This window comes from Cavia porcellus, unplaced genomic scaffold, assembly GCF_034190915.1.
Source record: "Cavia porcellus strain 051 isolate PalLab524CR breed Dunkin Hartley unplaced genomic scaffold, mCavPor4.1 scaffold_16, whole genome shotgun sequence".
Classification (NCBI taxonomy): domain Eukaryota; kingdom Metazoa; phylum Chordata; class Mammalia; order Rodentia; family Caviidae; genus Cavia; species Cavia porcellus.
In genome coordinates this window covers 24454572-24477751 of record NW_026947499.1, presented here as the reverse complement: position 1 = coordinate 24477751, position 23180 = coordinate 24454572, and the positions used below count along the sequence as shown (strand labels likewise).

General features: G+C 37.5%; 1 protein-coding gene across 14 annotated transcripts in view; it reads left to right on the top strand.

Moving 5' to 3' along the window:
• The first annotated feature begins 1850 nt into the window (after positions 1-1850).
• The window catches only part of Mtmr3 (myotubularin related protein 3), a 132441-nt gene continuing 111111 nt past the window's right edge, over positions 1851-23180 (top strand). For 6 of the 14 annotated variants that reach the window (XM_063225963.1, XM_013141762.3, XM_063225959.1 and 3 more), the window contains exon 1: positions 1852-2069. The gene's annotated coding sequence lies outside the window, so the exon portion shown is untranslated. Of the gene's footprint in view, positions 2070-23180 lie in introns of all 14 variants that reach the window. The other 8 variants (XM_005007269.4, XM_005007268.4, XM_063225964.1 and 5 more) reach the window with 4 other exon arrangements.

The window sequence follows — 23180 nt, the reverse complement described above, 5'->3', positions numbered from 1 at the left end:
TGTCAAAATGCAAAGGTAATGCAGTCTTAGAATGTGGAAGGCTAGTGTGGATAGGTTTTTCTTTCTTTTTTAAACAAAAAAATAATTAAAACAATAATACAGAATCTCTAAACAAAATAATAGGAAATTGGGCCATGGATATAGCTTGTCGGTACAGTTCCTGCCTGGCAAGTGAGAGGTTGTGAGTTTGATCACTGGTATCCCCCCCGCCCCAAAATAGGAGATTAACAATGGTTAATCTCTCTCTCTCTCCCTCTCTCTCTCTCTCTCTCTATATATATATATATATATATATATATATATATATATTTTTTTTTTTTTTTTTGGTACTGGGAATCGAACTCACAACTTTGTGGTTGCCGAGCAGGCAGGTGCTGTGTCGCTGAGCTATATCCCTGGCCCACAATGGTTAATATATTGTGTATTGTTATTTTGAAAGTAGTTGTTCAGATTACAAGATAATGTCATGAAAAAGATCAAACACTGAAAGCACAAACCATTTTTTTGGATGAACTAACAGCTTGGAAAGCTGAGGCAGGAGGATTGCTGCGAGTTTGAGACCTACCTGGGCTACAAAGTGAGTTGAAGGCTAGTCTGAACTGCATAGCTAGACCTTGTCTCAAAAAAAAAAATTAGATTGATGAACTAACAGATTAACAGTATAATTATCTATTTATCTATTAATATATATAATTTTTCCCTTTTTTTCTTTTCTTCTTTCCCCCACCCCAATTGTTCTTGCCTTTTGAGCGGTTTCTTCCTTTTTTGCTTTGATAATATCTATTGTACATTTTAGATCTTATTTACTCTTCCAGGTTTTTATACTACAAAGACAATATGATGTTCACACATGGGAGTCTGATTTATTTCACTTGTGAATATGGTCTCAAGTTGCATCCATTTACCTGTAAATGTCTCCAGTTTATCCTCCTTTATGACTGACTAGTACTCCATTGAATAAAAATATCGCATCTTTTTTTTCCTTGGTCTTTTTCCTTTTTATCGGTACCGGGGATCGAACTCACGACTGCCTACTTTCAAGGCAGGCGCTTATGCCGCTGAGCTAAACCCCCAGCCCCCCTGCATCTTTTTAAAATCCATTCCGAGGTTGCTGGACATTTAGGTTGTTTCCAAGGTATATCTGTTACAAATTGTGCTGCTAAAAACATGGGTGCATATATATCACTGTGGTATGATGTTTTTAATTCTGCTGGGAAAATATCCAAAAGGAGACTAGCTGGATGGAATGGGACCTTTAGTCCTAGTTTTTTGAGGAATCTTCACCACTGATTTCCACAGAGGTTGTACCAAGTCTACACTCCCAACAGTGGAGGATTCCTTTTCCCCTACAAGCCTGCCAGCATTTGTTATTGGTTGATAGTGTGAATAGGTTTACAATTTTGTTTTTGTTCTAAAACTCCCTTCTCCATTGTGCTTTTGATTAGGAACTGAGGTTGAGGTAGTTTGAAATTGTATTCTGAGAATAACTTCAAGTACACTGTATTTACATGTGTATTAAATTATTTTTATTCCAACTCGATCTAGATTTACTAGTAAGTGTAATGAATCCTGCTCAGGGCTGTAGAGCTAGGAAAAGATGCCTCCTGAAAATCTTTAGGACCACTTTTATTTTTTCTGATATGTCACTACTGTTCCTTGTACATTACCTATATACTCAGTCCTTTTCTGGGTTTCTCGAGGAGTCTCTCCCTACCCTGGCTCATTCTCCCGGCCTTCGGCCACGCCCACATTCTGGGGCGTGGCCTAAGGCCTCGGCCCCGCCCCCGCTAAATCCGCGGTAGCTGCCTTCTTTGCCTGATTGCTGACTGTGCGCAGTGGCGTGTGCGCGCGCCGTCGCGCGCGGCCCGGCTCGCCATCGGGGGCGCGCTCTGTGTGGCCGCTGCCGCCATGTTGTTGTGGTTGTGAAAAGGCGGCGGCAGCGGCCGAGGAGCAGCCTTACAAGACGCTCCAGCGGCCGAGTGCTGGCCCCCCGCCGGCCCTGGCTGGAAGCCTGGTGGGGTGGCGGAGGAGGCCGTGCCGTGGCGGGCTTCGCCATGTCCTGCCGCCCGGTAAGAAGCCCCCCGCTGTAGCTACGGGTGGTGAGGAGGAGCTGGAGGAGGGGCCGCCCTCGGCCCTGGGGCGGCCGCTGTCATACTCTGAGAAGGCAGTGGCCCGCCGTGGGCTGGGGATGGTTTTCGGGGCCTTCAAGAAAGAGGGGGCGGCCCTGGAGGCCGCCGTCGTGGCCGCCAGGGGGAGGTGCAGAGAGTGGGAGAGCTCCGGCCGGGCTCGGCCCTGACCCTAGGCGCGGGGGAGGCGGGGTCCCGGGCCTGAGCGGCCTTTCAGGACCCGGTGAGAACGGGAGATGGGGCGCAGGGTGTGGGGTGCTGCCTCTCGAGCGCCTGGGCCAATGCCAGTGGATCCCTGGGAGGTGGGTGTGCATCCTTCGGCCACGATCGGGTCTGTGGCAGTCTACTGTGGCTAGAGGCCGGAGGTCGGGGACCATTGGCGCCCAGGGCGAGCAGTGCGGGCCCAGGCCTTGTGGGAAGGAGGAGTGGCGCTTGACTGCAGTTTATCCTCCTGACCTGGTAGTACTGTGGTGGAAGGACAGTTGGGGGCGGTTGAGGGACCACAGGGAGCCCTGGTCAAACTGCTCCGCAAAAGATGCAGTGTTTTTTTTTTTGTTTTTTTTTTTTTTTTGAGTAGAAATGGTGTTGGAGTACTGGGCCAATAAGATTATATTGTTGGTTATACATAGGGCTGGAAAACATATCAAAATTATGGGGTAGATTTTATAGTCACTTGAATAGGCCCTTCTGGAGTCTGATAATCTTACTTGTAAATTTTGCACTACTGTTATTTATGTTCAGGTGTCTTCTTCAGACCCATCCGAGATTCTTATTCTAGTATCTTGACATGTTTTCTGACATCTACTTTTCCTATAAAAAGTGTATATTCTGATTGAGGTTTAACTTAATATCTCATATTGTGCATAGTAAGTGTATCAGAGCTTGTTGTTGAATTACAGGTTTTTTTTTTTTTTTAATGTAAAATGTGATTTGTCCATGGAAAGGTTATGGAGATCTTGTCTTTTTCGATTCAGAACTGTTTCAGTATGGCAAGAAACATGACCGGTTTTTGCTTAGAAACCAAGTAAGGTGTGTTGATAGCTTTCAGGCATTAAACTAAATTTGGAGCATTCTAGAGTTTTATATTGGCTGTATAAAGGTCTCTTTCAACTTAGCTTCCCTCACTTCAGGTGACCTACAGCAGTTTCTGTCACCGCACAGTGGTGCAGTCCCCACTTGTAGTTAATGGCAAGCCATCTAACTATTGTCTCAGTTTATATGCCAGATTCTTTAATTCATTGGTTACCTAAAGGTCAGTCATTAGAAATATGTGTTGCCTAAAATGGTGACTCTTTTGGGCCTCACTGGGAAAGTCTAGGTTATAAAGCTGTCGAAATGACTGGTCTTCCAGAAGTGTGAATTTCTGCTTTGGGTTTGCTATTCCAGAGAGTTAATTAAATTACTTCTAAGGCTGCTTTTAATTATGTATAGCTCTTTTAAGAGTTTGAGAGGTAGGGAAGGGGAAACATGAAAATACAAAACTGCAAATTGAACATCTTTCAAAATGTAACAGATTTGTAGAGGGGAAACAGTTTTTGCTTCCAAAAGTTATTTTTCCACAAGCCATTAGAAACATACTTGATAAAAGTAGATGCCTGCTTACCTGGAGGTATATCCAGAGGTACATTGAAGAATCCAGAGGGAAGAAACAGCAAAGGAGAGACAGTAAATCTGCATCTGGTTTCAAAAGAGTCTTCTGAAGATGCTTCCCAGCATTCCAATATTGTGGTTGCTCTTAAACCATCTGTCTTAAGAATTTTCTAGTAAAGGGTGGGATGGATGTGTTAACGGTCATTTGAAATCAGTTATGAACCAGTAAGCTTAAATGTGAATTGTGAAAAGTTCTTAAAATTGCCCCAGTCTCTAAAGAGTGGTAAAATCAGTTTAAAAATCTATTGTAAATCCTGGTTAACACATGTGATAATCTGGAGTTTTGCATTCCCAAAGGAAGTATTCATGTTTCAGAGGGGAGTGGGATGAGAGTTACAAGAGATGTAAGAAAGTGTTAATAGTTATGTAAAATAGTGAAGGAGTTTGGTAATTATGTCATATCATAGAGTGGTAATTCTAGAGAGGTGCATCCAGTTGTTCACAAAAGCAAGAGCCTGTGTTTCTTATATTCACTGGTGTCCCCAGTACTTAGCACAGTACTTGCACAGGCATTCTATGCCGGATTTTTGAGTAAATGAATTAACACTGGTATGGGAAAAAGAACAGTTATGGTGGTTGATAGCTGTGTTAGTTATTAAAAGCTACTTGATACCTTGCATTAGATTGGAGAGTCAGTTTTCAGTCCTTGTTGTTTGTAACCTTTGATGTTTCTTCAAAAGATTTGTTTTTTATTTTTATTTTTTTGAGACAAGATCTTGCTATGTAGGTCAGGCTGGCCTTGAACTCAGCGATCCTCTTAGCTTCTATAACGAGTGTATCATGCTTGGCTGAGAATGGATTTTCTACAGAGGTAGCACTATCCTGTTTCTTAGTTGTTGAGTCTTACTGTGTTTTGAAGATTTTTGAGTGTTAATACCTTTTTGTGTGTGTGTTTTTGAGGCAGGGTTTTGCTATGCATTTTAGACTGGCCTTGAATCCACTTCATAGTCCAGGTTAGCCTTAAACTCACAGTGATCCTTCTGCCTCAGCCTTCCAAGTGCTGAGATTGCAGGCGTGTGCCAATATGCCCAGCTGATGACTTTTTTTTTTCTTAATACATTTTTAAAAAGCAGAGGTAGTACAGAATAATGGAAAGCTCTGGATTGGCAGGCGACATAGATTCTGATTACATTTGTGTCATTGATTACTGTTGGGAATGGCATTTAACGTCTCTGGGCTTCTTTTCCTCATCTCATTAAGGGCCTGTGCTCATTAACTGCTTAGTTTGATTCTGTACATCTCTGCCTATACAGGTGAATATTTTTCATTTAAAAGAAACACTTTCTTGGGTTTTGCTTTAGCTTATGGATTTTATACTTTGTTCAAAAGTGCTCTAAAAATTGAGTGCATGTTGCAATTATTATGCAGAAACAGCATGCTTATTCTGTTGTAATTCACTTAGTGTTGAAATCAAGTTGGGTTTCACATAAGGAACTTATAATTTGGTGTGAAGCCACAAGACTTAAGAATGGTTTGGGAGACGTTTGTGCAATTTATGTGGCAGGTTGTTTCTTAAAAACCACCCAGTTCTTTAATTTTGTGTTGTGAATTTAAATGTAATTTTATAATAAGTGAAATATTAAATTTAAGACAGGATAGGAAATCACATACATATTGTGTTATACTAGGATTCCTAGTAATTTTAGAGGCTATCCAAAGTTATTAATTTGCCATTCCTACTTTTAATCTTAATTTTGTGGTAGTGGTACCATGCATTATTCTTCAATTTTAAACTGGATCTAGGAACATAGTAAACCTTTTAAATTCGTATTTCTATTAGATGTTCAAAACAAAAGTTGTTTTAGAATGACATTGGGTTGACCAATATACCTTGGGTCGAAGCCTTGGTTGTGCTCTTCTTTTTGTTTGTAGCATGCCATGTAACCCCTCTGGGCTCCAATTCTTTCATGAGTAAAAGGAGAAAAAGCAACCTCTCTACTTATTACACAGGCTGTCAGGGCAGGTCAAATGGAATGGTATATATGAAAAACAGTACAAATATGTAAGAGGATGGTATTGACCTAAAATTCTATTGTGTTAGAACCCCCACCCCTCCTTTATTTAATGAGTTGGCTTGTGGAGCAGAGGAACCTGGTACATTGTGCAGAATTTCCTAATGTCACTGATACAGCAACAGAAAAGGCGTTTGGTTTTGTGTTCTGTCTGGAGAAACCTTTCAGCACCTGCATCCACTAATAGGAATAGTCATAGTGTTGTAGGAACTAAAGAGGGATCTAGGAGGTCTCATGTTTGTGCCAAGGTCTTGCACTTGCTATATTTCACCCATTTTCTTATGTTGGAGCTGTGTTGAAAGGTAATAGGAACAGGAATAGTATATTCTGCATGAAGTTTTAGAACTTTCTAAATGGTAAGTGGTAGTGTCATAGGCCAATGAAAGCAATGTGGTTTATTTTGTTTTATTTTATTTTTTGTTTTTTTTTGGGACAAGATCTCACTATGTAGCCCAGGCTGGCTTAGAATTTATGGTAATCTCCCTGGCTCAGCCTCCTAAATGCTGGGATTACAGGCATACGCCACCACACACAGCTTTGTGATTACATTAAAAAGCATTAAAGAATATATTAGTACATTCGCTATGATAAAAGTAACTATTGATTTGGTAAACTTACTGATTTAAAAAAAATTTTTTTTTTTTTTGCTACTGGGAATCAAACTCACGATCACACTTGTGAAGTAGGTGCTGTGCCACTGTGATACATCTCTGGCTCTTGATTTTTTTTTTTTTTTAATATGTTTTGTTCACTGGAATACAATGTAAGAATTATCTTTTCTTACTCTGAATTATTTTTTCAAAGTAAAGTTTGAGGATAGCAGTGTAGGGATATGGTATCTTGGCAATTCAGGTAGAATGACTGAAATATTAATGCACAGCTGGAAGCTGTGGTATACACATCTGTAATCCCAGCTGCTTGAGAGGCTAGCCTGAGCAATTTAACAAGACTTCGGAAAAAGACTGTTGTTTGAGGAAGGCAAAAACAAAACAAAAGACTGGCTGTGTAGTTCATTGGCAGTGTACTTGCCCAGTGTGCAGGAGGCCCTGATCTCTGTTTAATTTCTAATAGTGCAAGAAAACAGAGAAAGAAAGTAAGGTATAAAACAATGGAAAGAAAAAAAAATGTGTGCTTGAGTTACATTAAGACTATTCTGTTACTGGTGAAATACTTCAGAGTTATGTTATAAATTGTTGATTTAATGAACAGAACAATCAGATAAATTTATGCTATTTATTACTTCTGGTTTTTTTATGCTAATATCCTAAGCACTCTGTTCTCATAAAATAGAGTACTTGGCTATGTGTGTGTGCACACACCTGTAATCCCAGCAATTTGAGAGACTCGAGAAGGAGGATTACAAGTTTGAGCCCAGGTTGGGCAATTTAGTGGTTAGGAAACCTTATCTCAAGAAATAAAAGCCCCACTTTAGTACAGAAAGCTCTGTTCAATCCACAGTACCAAAACTAGCAGAACAAAAGGAAACAGTGAAAGATAGAGTACTTGGCAACCACAAAGGTATTGTCTTCGTACTTACTACAGAGCATCACTTTAGGTGTATCCAGGTTTAGATCTATTATTGTGCATGTTTGAGTCTTCACACAGTGCTTAGGATGATTCCTGTTACAAGAGAAGATAGTAAGCTGATTTCAGTTCTCTGGGATTGAAATCTGATTTCTTCAGTAACTAATGCTTTTGTAATTTAACTGCAGAAGAGAAATGAAAGTTCATTTAGTTGTCTAAATTATTCATAGATTGTTAATCTGGCAAGACATAAGGAAATTTATAAGCATATACATTTTATTTTATATTTTGGCAGTACTGGGGATTGAACCCAGGGCCTTTACACTGAGCTACATCCATCCCCCCCCCCCCCCCGCTTTTTTTTAAATTTTAAGATAGGGTGTCACTAAGTCCCCCAGGCTGGACTTGAATTTACCATCTTCCTACCTCAGCCTCCTAGAGTGGTGGTATTATAGGCATTCACCATTACTTCCAGTTTCTATTATAATTTTAAAGTAAATATATTGATAAAGTATCACAAAATTGTAAAGAATTGACTAAAGACACGATGAAATAGGAGGCTGGACATGGTGGTTCTCACCTGTAATCCTAGCACTTGGGAGACTGAGGCAGGAGGATCGGTACTGAGTTCAAGGTCAGCCTGAACTTTAAATAGTACTTTGATGGAGTCTTTTAAGATAGTAATATTTTGTGTTTATTCCCTTTATATACTTTCCATTGAAGTACTTAAAACAGTTTCAGTGTGAAATTGGTATTCTCAGTGGTATTATAGTGTTCTGTAATGTGGATGCATCATAGTTTACAGCAATTTCCTGTTGTCAGTGTACACTGCCAATTTTTTTCCTTTTTTTGGTACCAGGAATCAAACTCGGGACTTTGCACCTGCCAGGCAGGCATTGTGCCACTGAGCTGCATCTCTGGCTGTCTTTTCTTTAAAAGTTTTTTTCTTTAAATAGTGCTTTGATGAACTTGTTTGAACATGTTTATGTCATTGTAACATTATTAGGATAAATGCTTAAAAGTGGGCCTATTAGGTGAAAGTGGAAGGTTTTTTATTTTGTGCCTGTGATTGAATCCAGAGCCATACACATGGTAAATAAGCACACTATCATTGAGCTATGCTTGTACCCTGTCCATGTGATTTAAAGGTATCCTATAGTAGACTGGATGTTTAAGTTGATGAACAGCTAGGTATGGGCACACCTATAATTCTAGCCTGCAGGAGGCTGAAGCAGGAAGGATCACTGGAGTTTGAGACCAGCCTGGGCTAGTGAGCTCAAAACCATCCTGAATTGCATAGCAAGACCCTATCTAAAAAACAAAACAAAACAAAAGCTAAACTCCTATGAACAGCATATTAATGTCCAACTCCATGTATATATGTATATGTGTGTGTATATATATTTTTATATAGTGTGTGATCAAAATGTACAGTGATTGTTTAAAAAGTTTTCTTACAGTGAAAGACAAATTGCCTTTAATCCTTTTCAGAATACTCCCTCTTGCTTCACATTTATCCCATCATTGTTGCCCCCGTTTTGAAGCAGTTGCGGAAGTCCTCTTTCATGAGTGTGTCTTTGAAGAGTGATGAAAAAGACCTGCTGCTGCTGAGTGCCATTGAACAGAAAGATAGGTTCATAAAAATACCATAATGTGTCCTTCTTATCCACCTTATTCACTGGATCTGGCTCTGTGCAACTTCTGACTCTCACCTAAAGTCAAAATGACTGTGAAAGATAAATGCTTTGAATTGATTCAGGACATACAGGCAGCCATGAGAGAGCAGGTAAAGACACTAAAGAAAGTGAACTTTCAGAACTGCTTCAGAAAATGGCAAAAATGATGGGATAAGTGTGTTTCAAGCTAGGAGGAATGTATTGAGGGGAATATAATGGTGATGTGTCTTTTACTATAATTTAAAAAGTAAACATTGTATTTTTAAATCTTAATATTTTATTTTATATTTTTGACAAGGTCTCACTATGCAGTTCAGGTTGGCCTTGAACTTACTCATATAGCCCAGGCTGGGCTCAACTTCATAGCGACCTTCCTTCCTTTTAGAATGCTGGGATTATAGGAATGTACTAGCATCCTGACATAATCATAATATTTTAAAAAATTTATTTGCTTATTTATCATAAGATCTTGCTAAGTTGTCCACGCTGGCTAACTTGTAATCCTCCTGCCTCAGCCTACTAGGTAGCTGGGATTATAATTGTGCTGTGTCTAGAAAATTTCATACATTCTTTTTAGTGATTTACCACTTTTTTTTTTAAATCAAGGTCTCACTTTGGTCCCTACTAGCCTGGAACTCCCTTTGTAGCACAGACTGTCCTCAGACTTGGAATACTCCTGCTTTAGCCTCTCAAATTCTAGTATTATAGGTGTGTACTGCCATGTCTGGCTGTAATTTACCAACTTCAGCTTGTTCTGGAAAATCTAAAATAGTTTGGATTATTTGGGATAGTTTTTTTTCAGGATTTATCATTACAGTTTAACTTTTTTTTTTTTTTGTCTTTCTCATTTTTATCGGTACCAGGGATCGAACTCACGACTGCCTGCTTGCAAGTCAGGTGCTTATGCCGCTGAGCTAAATCCCCAGCTCCAACTTTTTTTTTTGTACCAGGAATTGAACTTTCGACCTCGAGCTTGCCAGGCCAGGTCTTATACCCCGAGCTAAGTCCCTGGCTAACTTGGTTTTACAAAGTTAGGGTCAGGTAAAAATGAGTTAGGTGACAAGGGAGTACTCGAGACCAGTGTTTTCTAAACTTTTTGGTTGCTCATCCTGTCTGTAAAGAAATTTTGAGTACCTTGTTAATCCTTAGTTGTAAGGTACTTAATTTACAAACAATATATTATAGACAATGATTATTGTATACTTTACAAATTATAAATCAAGAAAATTAACAAGGATGAGAATTAAAAATAAAGTTCGCGTATCTTCCGTTTTTTCAGTGGAGCTTCTTGGTTTCTCTTTTGTTTGTTTGTTTTAGATTTTTGAGACAAGGTCTTGCTATATAGTTTAGCCTGTCATTGAATTGATTATGTAGCCTAGACTGTCCCTGAAGTCAGTTACCCTCCTGTCTTAACCTTCTGGTACTGGGATTACAGGTGTGTGCCACCATGTCTGGCTAAAGTTTTATTTTTTTATTGAGTATCTTATAAAGGGTTATGTCATAGTTACCACTGAGAAAGTAGGTAATTAACTGCCTTCAATCTCTAAACAGAGTGGCAACTGTAGGAAATAGTATGGGAGTAATAGGGCAGGAAAGCTGATTTGAACTTTCTCCTTGTAAGTTGTGCTCTGAATGAAGACAGTCTTTTTGTTTTTTGTTTTGGAGGCAGTGTTTCCCTATATACTTCAGTTACACCTTGAACTCACTATGTGGCCCAGGCTGGCCTGGAACTAATGGTAATCCTCCTGCTTCAGCCTTCCAAGTACTGGGATTACAGATGTGTACCACCATGCCCAGCCTTGCCAGTCTGGGTTTTGATTGCAAATACAAAAGAAGTTTTTTGCTGTTTTTTCTTTTTTCTTCCTGCTCATTTTGAATTAGGAACAACACCTTAAAAAACTAGGCTCTCTGAATTCTGTTAGCACAGGGTACAGCGTAAACTTTTAGTTCTGATGGATTTGAGCAAATTCTGTAGTCGTGTGTGTGCGTGTGTGTGTGTGTGTGTGTGTGTGTGTGTGTGTGTGTATTTGAATACTAAGTGGTGTTCTGCACCTTAGAGGTGATGACCATTCTGTACATGTGATATGAGTTGGAGAATATTTTCGTAGTTTTTACAAGACAATACAGTCTCATTGGAGTTTTGGCTTTATTGTATAGGAGGAAGCTGAGCCATTCTAAGTTTATATATTTAACCAGTAGTATATAGGCAGATCTGTGTAATGTATGCTTTAGAGATTCAAGTGATTAGAGTTTGTTAGCTTTTGCTGTTTACTGTGTGTTTATAGTGCCCTTGAATGCTGATGTGTGTAAAATGGTTGACACATTCAAAAAGTTAAATTTCTCTGTTAAGATATTTGTGATTATCTGCTTTTACTTTCTTTTGAAGAGTTAAGATTAAAGTTGGAGTAGTTGAGGCTATGAAATTAGGTACTAGTATTTTTTTTTTAAGTTGGGAATTATATAGTAAAGAATAAAAGGCTTGTAAAAATCCATTTTAGAAATCTATAAAACCTAGCCTCTTGTCTCCGAATTCTACATCCTTGGTTCATTTTCTTAAGTTTGCAACATTGAAATATTTCAAAAAATCTGGAGAATAACACAACTTAAGACCAAATTTAGTAAGTGTTGCGTAAATAGCTGTTGAACATCTTGTCAGGTTTGCTTTGACTCTTTTGTGCCAGGGCATAATTAAAAAATACGGTTTTAAGAGAATTGTGGTCTGAAATCTTTCTGTGACTTCCACTTTCCCCCCATGTATTCCTGTTAAAAAAGCTATTAAAATTTTATTCATCAGAGACTAATATATTGCTTGACATTTACAGGTCTCTTTATTTTCTTCTACTAAAAATGACTGAAAATTTCTTAGAAAATTTGTTGAGGGTAGAGGAGTTATCAACTATTTGCCTTTAAATAAATTACTATCTTGGATTTTTCATTGCTTGAGAAATAGTTTGCCTTGAGAGTAATTTATGGCTTGAATTTGAGTTTTTGATAGTGTTGTTAGAACTTTTCTTAAATTTATTTTATTTGCAAGAAGAAAAAAGTGTAAGAATCAATACAGAAGAGAACATACTGTATGATTCTATTTCTATAGTTTAAGAAATAGACAAAATTAAAACATGGGAATGGAAGTCAGAATGATTGTCATTGGTGATGATTACAAGGGAGATTATAGGGGTTCTAGTAGTGTTCTTTATCTTTTTTTATGTCTTGATCTGGTTTGTTGATTTTGTGGTTGTATTTAGTTTACTGTGACAGTCATTGGGATGTATGCCTTCTCACTTTGTTTTTGGAGAGGGGTATGTATGCTATACCTCAGCTAAAAACTTTTGTCCTCTTGTAGTTTTGGCCCCCCGCTCCCATTTTTGAGACAGTCTTGCTTATGTTGCCTAGGCTGGTCTTAAATACCTGGGCTAAGGTGATCCTCCAGCCTCAGCTTCCTGCGTAGTTGAGACAGGTGTGTCATACCATTCCCACCTTGCCAAATGTTCAGGAACCCAGTCAGCTAGATTTGTCTTCCATAAGCTTTTTTTTGGGGAGGGGGGAAGGTCTTTATGAGAACAGGATCTCACCATATAGTCCAGGCTGGCCCTAAACTCACTTTATAGCCCAGGCTGGCCTAGAATTTTACCCTTCTGCCTTAGCCTCCAGAATGCTGGGATTATAGGGATGTGACACCACATTTACCTTCCTTTAGCTTTGGGTTTTACCTTTTTTATTATTGTAGAAAATAGACATACACAAAGGGCTGGGGATTTAGCTTAGTGGCACAAGTGCCTGCCTGGCATATGCAAGGTTGTGAATTTGATCCCTGGTACCAAAAAAAAAAAAAAAAAAAAAAAAAAAAGATATGCACAGTTGTGCATAAAGTAAATCCATAACTTAAAATGAATTTTTAGAATGATTCAGTTGGAGGATTTTAATTTTTTGGGGGGGTACATCATGTATATATCTTTTTTCAAGAGGGACAGAGTTGATGGAAGGCTAACAATTTTGGAGAGAAGTAAGTTTTAGGGACTTTCAGAACACTAGATCCTTCTGTTGAGTCTGCCTTCACATTACTGTCATCTTTGGGCTACTTACACAACTTAGTTGGGCTTCAGAGTTTTTTGTGTGAAAAAGATAATGTCTAAACTATTTTCCTCCCCAAAGAAATTTGGTGCAGTGCTGGTAAAATATGAGGAATATGGTATAGTATAGATTCTATCTTTATACTGTTAAGTTTAGGCCACCAACCTTAAGAGAACAGAACTATTCACAAAATATAAATGGTTTAAGGTCACAGTTGGTGATTATTATTATTAATTTATGTTACCTAATGCCTGGTACTTCTCCGAGAGATTTACATGTATTAGCTCATTTACGTGTCTACAGTTATCCTCAGATTTAGGTACAGTTATTCCAGTTTTATTGATGAAGAAATTGAGGTAAAATGAGATAACCAGTCTGGGTAAATTGAGATTCTAAGTCTGAGTACCTTTCGCTATACTGCCTTGATAAGTGAAAGCACTTAAAGAATTTTAGGCATATGCTTTAAGATCTAAAAGTTGTAGTCTCTTGGAGCTTTTTTGAAGTAAAGATTTTGGTTTTTGGAACAAAAATTGGGAGAGGAACATCATGCGTTGGCCATTATGATTCTGGGAAAGATCAGTTACTATTTTTTACTTAGGTTTTTATTCTCCCCTGACTAATGTTATTTTCTTCTAACGCTACCAAGACCTAAGTAGGTAATTTTTTTGTGTGTGAATTTTTGATTTATATACAGATACTGTTTAGGTTTCTAGGCAAAAAGCTTGTTTTTGTTTTTTTGAGGCGGGGTCTTACCTTGAGTGCAAGATGGCCTTGAACTGTGTAGCCTCTAACTCATGGTGATCCTTTTGCCTCAGGCTCTAGGATGCTGAGATTACAGGCATGTGGCACCATGCCCAGCTGGCAAAATGTTAATGGGGGTTTTCAAACTTGGAAACAGACAAGTTTAGTGTTCTTGCCTTGGTTGTTTAAAGCAACATCCGATGATAGTATCAGCAGTTAAGATTCTGTCACATCTATGGTTAAAAACTTTTTGAAAGTAAAACTTACCCTTCTTGAGTACAGCACAGCTGCTTTTCAAAATACACAGTTGTGCTGGGTGCACATGCCTGTAATTCTACCATTTGTGAGGTTTGAGACAAGAGGATGGTTGTTTGAGATCATCCTGGGCTCAAAGTGAGCTCAAGGCCAACCTGATCTGCATAGCAAGACCCTGTCGCAAAAAACAAACAAAACAAAAATACATAGTTGTGTAAACACTACTATAATCAAGGTAAATAAAAGTTTCATTATTTTAAAACTTTCTCATGGCGCTTTTAGGTAGCCCAGTCTTGGGCAATCTGTTGTCTCTTACTGTTTTTAAGTTTCAGAATTCCATATAAGTGGAGTCATGTGTTATGTGCTCTTTTGAGGCCAGTGTGTTTTTATTTTTTTATTAGTATATGTTTATGATACGTAGTGTTTACATTTAGCTTGGGAATTTGATGTATATATTTATCATCTTGATCATTTTTACTCTCCTTGCCTGCCCCTTATCTATCCCCTTTCCTGTCTCTACATTGTCTACTTCCCTGTTTCTTAACATGGTCATTTTGCTGTATAAGTTATTTGTATTTTGGGTCTGTATTTATTTTACTTGGCATTATGATCTCAAGAGCCACCCATTTTCCTACAAATGACTTCATTTATTCTTAATGGCTAAGTACTACTCCATTGCATATACACCACATTTCTTTTATTTATTCATCTATTGGTGAGCATTTTGGCTGCTTCCATAATATAGCTGTTATGGATTATGCAGCTATAAATATGAATATGGAGACTGTTGCCTTTTACTTAACGTAATGCAGTTTGAGATTTATCCTTGTTTTGGATGTAATTCTTTTTTTGTTGTTTTTTTGGGAATACGGGGTATTGAAGCCAGTTGTACTGAACTGTATCTATTGCCCTTTTTAAAATATTTTGAGACAGGGTCTGAGTTGCCTAGGTGGGAATTGAGCTTGCACTTGTCCTTCCTCAGCCTCTGAGAGTGTTGGGATTACAGACTTGCACCACAGCAAAGTAAATACCTTTTTGTATGTATGTAACACTTCATTATATGGATGTATTATGTAGTTTGTTTATTCTTCCTCAGTTTACTTGTTTGTTTTTTTTTTTTCCTAGTTTTTAGTAATTACAAAAAGGTACCCATGCCCACGTATGTGTTTCTCTCTGGTTTAAAAAATACGGTACATACAGCTTTAGTCATTACTACAGAGCCCCCTTAAGTCCCCCCCCCCCCAAAGTGGTTTTTACAGAATATTGTCAGTTGCTTAGTAAATATCACTAAAAAACCACTCTGGACGGACTGAGAGTAATCTGCTTATATAAATAATCTTGTATCAGCTGTAAATCAGTGGGATTTTTAAATGATTTTATAGCTCTTAAGTTGTAAATTTTTCATTTTCTTTTTTTCCTCTAAGTAAAAATTATGTAATTGGTTATAAGCTTGCTATTAAATGTTCCTATGATCTTAGACAAGTTCCTTAACTGCTCTGTGCTTTGTTTTTCTCACTTTTAAAATGGGGATAATGTATTTCCTGGGATATTTAGCAAGTGCATATTACTGTAGCTAGCCAATAGTAATTTGCCAGTTGTGATTGTTGCTGTTGTCACTATGGTAATAACAGTACAACAGTAACACACCCTCTTTCTAATAAGGTATATTAGGGTTGAAAAAGGTAAATGCAAGAAGCAAGAATATTCAGAGATGATAGATCTGAGCAGGAATAAGTAGCAAGGGGAGTTGATTTCCGCAGGTGAATAGAGTGTTGAGGTGTGTGTGTGTATGTGTATGTCTTGGTTTTTAAACATGGAAGCAATTGGACACTTAAATACAAGCATGTTAAGTGTTATGGAATAGGTCTAAAATGACACCTCAAGTCTCCTGTGTTTGGATGATTAGATTAGATTAGATCAGATCATACCTGGCTTTCTGTTGGGAGGTGAGGTCTGATTGGAAGAGATGTGTCACTGTGGGCATGACCTGGAAAGGTCTGATTCCCTTCCTGATCCTTCCTTGATTCTGCTTCCTGACTGCCATGGCATGATCAGCTTTACCCAGACCCTTCCATCATGCTAAACAACTATGGACTAAAAAATGTGAGCCAAAATAAACGTTTCTTCCTTTAAGTTGTAGGTTTTGGGGATTTTGTCTCAGTAATAAGGAAAGTGATTGAGACAGATTTTGGTACCAGAGAAATGGGGTTGTTGCTGAAATGCTGTCTGACCGTGTGGTTCAAAAGCTTTTGGAACTGGTTGGTAGGAGTTTGGAAAAGTTTGGCGATGCTGGCTGGGAAAACAGCCTTATAATGTTGTAAGCTTAGCTTGATGAGAGATTCTAGTTGGAACTCTGAAAACTACAATGTTGATTAAAAAAAAAAGCAGAGGGGAAAACCAGGCTCAGGAAGTTTCAGTTGGGAACAAGGACCCTTTGGCAGTTAAAACTCTAGGCCATTTATGTTATGTTCTAGTAGGAAATTTGCATTTTGCTCATGTCCTGAGACTTTGCAGCAGACTGAGATTAAGAGTGGCAGACTACTCTGAAGGAGGAAATTTTTAGGTATCCCAACAATCTGGCTGTGGTATGGGGAATGCTTGCAGTTTTTAGCCAGCTGTATGTTGAGAATCAAGAGCAAACAGTACAGTTGAGAGATTTTTAAACCTTAAGGGCCGGGATATAACTCATCAGCGTAAGTGCCTTTCCTGGCAAGTACAAGGTCCTGAGTTCGATTGCTGGGTCCCTCCCCTAAAGCTTAACAGATGACATGTGGAAAATAGACATTGTACCAGAATTTAAACAAAATCAGATCTGCCCTGTGTTATTTATAATCTTAGGAGTATTTGTTGCATTAGATTGCAGTAAAAAGCTTATACATTTTCCATCTGTAGTGATTATGAAGGGAATAATACATAAAATCAGCACCTATTCTAATATAAATTAAAACGATCCATCTCCTTAAAATTTCAGATGTATGAATACTTCTCTGTGTATAACTTATTTTTGATGCTGTCATTGAACAGGATCTTGAGCGTGCTAAGCAGGTACTGTACCAATGAGCTATCCCCCCAGCTTTTGTGTATAACTCTTAAGGACTAGGGACTTCTGAAATATAAACTTTGGTGATTTGGTCTTTTTGTTTGAATAAAATATTTCACTAGTGTAAGCATTTGTTGGTTTAGAATTCCTTCAAACATTCTAAATTGTTTGCATTTAATTTTAAGAAGCATCTTGTCTTTAATGTTGCTGTAATGATTTGTATATTTTATATATCCTTAGTGCTTTTGAATTTGCATCTTTATTATTGTATATGTAGTTTTTTCCTTTGGATATTAAAGCAGCTTTTACACAGGTATTTGGTGCATATTTAAAATTTATGCTTTACTAAACCACTGAATTTTATTTTATTTATTTATTTATTTATTTATTTATTGTCTTTTTCCTTTTTATCGGTACCGGGGATCGAACTCACAACTGCCTGCTTTTAAGGCAGGCGCTTATGCCGCTGAGTTAAATCCCCAGCTCCTAAACCACTGAATTTTAAATCTTACTAAGTTTCTTAAAATGTTAATGTATATATTAGCTTTTTACCCCTGAAATCATTACTACATCCATTTACTGATAAACTTGAAACAAGCTCTGAGCATCTGAAAGTCTAGATTCACCCTACTATATTGCCAATTTTTAAAGTTTATAGAAAACTTTGATATTAATGAGATCAGTACCACACACAAATATTTAATGTTACTTTGTATGCATTAATCAACCATTTATTGTTTTCAGAGCAAGGACCTTTCCTACTCATTTTCTGTGGAATTACCTAAGTTGCCCTATACCCATACCTTCCCCTGTTCCTCAGAGCACTTTTTTTTTCCTTGATCAACGTTTTGCTGCGTAGTTTACTTCAGGCTGACCTTGAACTCACTACATAGCTGAGCTGGCCAACTGATGTGATCTTTCTGCCTCAGCTTACCAAGTACTGGGGTTACAGGCATGCATGACCACCCCTGACTCCTGTCATCTTTTACCTATTCAAAACCAAAAATCACAATTTTTTAAAATAGATTCCTCTAAAATGGTGCAAGAGTGTTTTTTTTCCTCCTTTAGTGATAGTTTTGCCTGATATAAAAATGTTAAAATGACTGTTTCCTCTTCAAGAGCATAAAAAAATTTCAAATGTACCTTTTTGCATAAAATCTTTTTGTCTTTTTTGAGACAAGGTTTCATTGTGCAGTTCTGGCCTTGAACTCACTTTGTAGCCCAGTCATGAGCCTCCTGCCTTAGCCTCCTCTAAGTGCTGGGATTACAGGCATGCACCACTATGCCTGGTTTTGTTTGCATAGAAGTTTAAAGAAGATTATCAGGAAAAAAAAATTTTTTTTTCTTTTGTACCAGGGATTGAACTCAGGACCTTGTACTTGCCAGGAAGGTGCTTGTGCCACTGAGCTATATCCTCGGCCAGGATATTTTTTGGATATTATCAAAGAAGAGAATTTTTTTTTTTGAGAAGAGAATTTAAATGTGATGGTTTGTAACTTTCTCTGGTATCATTCATCTTTTACTAAAACATATGTGTAGCTTGCTTGGATATGTGTCTGTATCTTTTCTTTAATGAATACTTTGAGTCTTTTGAAATGCAGTGTTTTGGCCATCATTCAATTTCTACAGAAATACAGTTTCATGGTAAGCTGAGCAAAAAAACCCACACACATTGTCAGTAGTCCAGAAGCTGACTCACCAAGGAGTAATGATAGACACTTTGAAGGGGATGACCTATCCCAGGATCATACTTCAAACCTTCGTGCTGTGATTACATCCAAAAATGCAGCCAAGAAATCAAGATGAGATCTTACTTCTACCTTATGAGAGTAATACTGTATAGTTAGGGAGGACTTCCATGGTAGGATGCAAGTAAGATTTTTTTCACCAACAATCTTGTAAAATTTGGATTGGAAAACAAATCGAAGATCTAGAATGATAGTGATAGTTGTGGAATTACAGTGCTCTTTTGCTTTTGTGGGCATGGATGAGAATAGCCAGTGTTGTAGTGAGTAAGGGTTAACTCAAACTCAATGCGGATCAGTTTTCTAGAGCTAAGGGAATATACTTAGCTCAGTAGTAAGCACAAGTATCATATTCATGCCAGACACTGTTCCATGCCAGACACTGTTCTTCTGTTTCCTACTTCAACAGACCAGAAAAAACCAAAGCGACCAATATCTGTTCACTTTTGAGGAGTGAACAGACCCTTTGCCTTTAACATTGCACATTTTAGGATTAAAAATAAAATGAACTTGCTTCAGTACTGTGACTGACTCCAGTAGTTTCTATGGATTAGAGTAATTACAGCTCCATTAAAAAATCGCTTCAGCCCCATAAGTTTTTTTTTTAAGATGGCCAGCTAGACTTTATCAATGTTTTTGGAACATTGAACACAGCTGTTTGCAGTCTCCCTGTTTGAATGTCCACCTTGTGTTCTTTGATACTGTGATTTGAGGAACTATTTTCAAGAAAATAGTGTGTAATCTACTAGCAGGTAATTTCTTACTGTTATGGTTTTTTGTTTTGTTTTGTTTTGTTTTGTAGTTCTGTATTGCGTGTACCCTTACGCCGCTTTGGTTTGTTTTGTGTTTTTCTCTTTTTCCTCTTAAATAAAAAAAAAAATAAAAAAAAGATGGCCAGCTAATTTTATGATCAGATTCAAAGATCAGAAAAACTGGTTGATGGGAAACTGTATCAGTTAATTTGAGTGGTGGATCAAAAAATTTAGGATGCTGGGTTTTATTTAATGCTGTTATTTTGAAGTATTTTGCTGGAGACAAAATACATAGAACCTAGATATACTAGGAAATTTTGGATTCCTTTATACTTTTTTTTTTATATTTGTATCATACCAAACCTTTATACTTTCTAAATCTCTTTGGAAAAGAAAGCTTTTCTCTAAACAGATTTAGTTCCCTGAGTTTTAGTCATTGCTGTGGTGATGATCACCAACAGTAGGAATATCATGCTACGCTTTACTTTGCTTTATTTGTGCCACTACTAAGTTTTAAAAATAAGACTGCTCTGTTTTTTGCTAAGCTAGAGTATATAAGTTCATTAAAATGGTTTTTACTCCTCTGTTCCTTTTTCTTCCTGTATTTAGACTCTTATTTAATTATACATAAGCCAGTGGTTTAGTGCAATGGGTTAGATTTCCATTTTTTTTTCATTTAGTAGAATTATTCCTATGTCTAGATTGTTTCTTTAAACCAGATTTTTTTGAACATTTAGGCATCTGATCCCAACAGTTACAGTACTAGTATATTTGCTGAACTATTCGGTTTTTTTGAGATCTTTGTATTTAATTTATGATATCAAAGTAAGTTAGCATGTATAATGATAACGATTTAGTTTATTCGGGAAGGACTCTCACTCCCATTTTCTGGTAGGGTGAACATGTTTACCAGGCCTGGCCAATTTTACACTGTTTCTGCTAGAAATACTGATTGATTCAAGGGATTGACACAAAAGGCCAGTGGATGCTTTTTTTTTTTTTTTTTTTTGTTTTTCATTGGTATTGATATACTGAAGACAGGAGTAAGTGGTCCTGGGCTTGTGAAGCTGAGATTACCTTCAACTCCCTGCACTTGTACCTCATCCTATTCAAGGCAGGAGTATCTGTGGTGGGAGAGAAGAGACCAAACAAATAAAGAGGAACATGACACGAAGAGATGGATCCAGTAGCACTGAACCTTTGAGACCCTGGTCTTACCAGTTTCTGTCACCACCTCATTATCCTATGAACCAAGAGCTCTGATATTGTTTGTTAGCTTGACTTGGGTCTCTTTCACTTATAAGTTAAGACTTGTGACTAATATGTTCAATTAGTGTGATTAGTAGTATCTCTACATTGGTCTAAGTAAAAGATAAGTTAGATTTTATTTTATTTTATTTTATTTTTCTGGTACTGGGGATCGAACTCACAACTGTCTGCTTGCAAGGCAGGTGCTTATGCTGCTGAGCTAAATCCCCAGCCCGATAATTTAGATTTTAAGTACAGTAAATATTTAATGAAGGTAAAAGTATTTTTCATTTATCAGTGGCCTTTACATAGAGGAAAATTTTTGTTTTTGTTTTTGTGTTATGAAACAGAGTCATGCTGTATATTTTGGGCTATCCTTGAACTCAGTGTAGTTCAGGCTGGCCTTGAACTTGAGGCAGTCTTCCTGACTCAGCTTCCCAAGTCCTGGGCTTATAGGAGTATTCCACCATACCTGGTACATACAGGAAAAATATTTATAATAGCAGTAGAATGGATCAGTGTTCCTTTCTAAATGTTTGTACTTATATAGTAGAAGTTTTCTGTAAAGGGGTTCTTTACAGAGGAGGATATAAGAGGAGGATATAAAGTCAGACTATAATTATATCGCTTTGGATTAGATAGTAGAAGTGAATTGATGCTCGAAGATCAGTTGGTGACAGAGAGAAAGAAAAGTGTTTTCTTTAGACTGGATTTAATGTTGATGTAGTTACTTAGGTATTAAGAGGTGGTCTTATTCTTGTCTTGCTTTTTAATAAAATGTTGGCATCACATCTTTTTTTTTTTTTCATTTTTATCGGTACCGGGGATTGAACTCACAGCCGCCTGCTTGCAAGGCAGGTGCTTATGCCGCTGAGCTAAATCCCCAGCCCCTTGGTATCACATCTTAAAAAGTCTGGTTCTTCTATTACTTGACACTAATTGCTTGGTGGCAACACATTGGATGAGAAAGGAAAAGTGAATACAGTATTTCTCCATCACTTCAGGGGATATGCATTCAAAAACTCCCTGAGGATGCCTGGTACTTTTCATAGTACCAAACTCTACTTATTGTATACTGTACTTGCTTAATGTATATACTACATAGTAGGGATTAGCAATAACTAATGATAAAATAGAACACTAAGAGTATAATAAATACTCTTAATAAAAGTGATGTGAATGTAATATCTCAAAATAACTTAATTTCTCATTTTACTATAGTAATATTTTCAGACTGTAGTTGCTCATGGGTATCAGAAACCATGGATGGCTAAACTACAGATATATAGGTGACTACTATACTTAAAATTTTCAGAATTGCTGTGGAAGCCTTTGATGAATGTGGCCAAATGTGTAGGTGCTGTGACAGTTGACAGATCTTTTTACTCTAAATAGAGTGCATATTTCAAATTTTGATTTATAGTAAAATGGTCTGTATCCCAAAACATGCTACTACTAATTACTAATGGTATAATTTTGTGCAAGTCTTTAACTTCTTCAAGGTCTGTTTTAATACTATCTGGGGAAAATACTTTGTCATACCTTTGATATTTTGTTGCCAAATGGTAAACAAAACAAAAATCCTAGTTGTGTAATTTGTACAAGCTTGCTTTTTTTCTATAATGTTATATAAATGGAATCATAGGCAATATACTATTTTATGTCTGTTTTCATTGAACATAATGGCTTGAGATTCATCGATGTTAAAAGTACTAGAGGTTTGTTGTATTTATTGCTAAGTAGTAGTTCATTGTATAGATAGTCTGTGTGATAGTTAACTGTTGTGTCAGTTTGAGTGAGAAACACCCAACTGATTGGATTAGCATAGTTGTGGGTATTGTTGAATGGATTTACAGAAGACTCACCTTAGATGTTAGTGGTACCAAGCAATAGACTTGCAGCCTGAAGGGAATAAAAAGGGGAAAGAAAGAAGTGTCTCCTTCAGAGGAGCTCCACTGTTCACCTTTGCTTTGGGTGTCTGACTCCAGGCTTCTAGTGCAGACCTTTCAGCCTTCTGGTGCAGACCCTTTGGCTTCCTGATTATGACTCATATGGGATCTACAGTGAACTGTAGGCCATTGACCTTTGACTAGAACCTTGGGATCTCTAGCATGCAGACAGCCCTTTTGCTGTCTTCCACATCTGACTCTACAGGTTGCTGTTGTAAGTCTACTTTGTAAATCCTTGTATATTTATGTATCTTATATTAAATCTGTTCTTTCATGACCACTGACTGTTACAGATTTTGGTACTGAGAGTGGCTCTAGAGAAGTGGAATTGTAAAATTTTTAGTGGCTTTAGAGGTTCCTGGAATTGGCTCTTCAATTTGATGAGAACTAA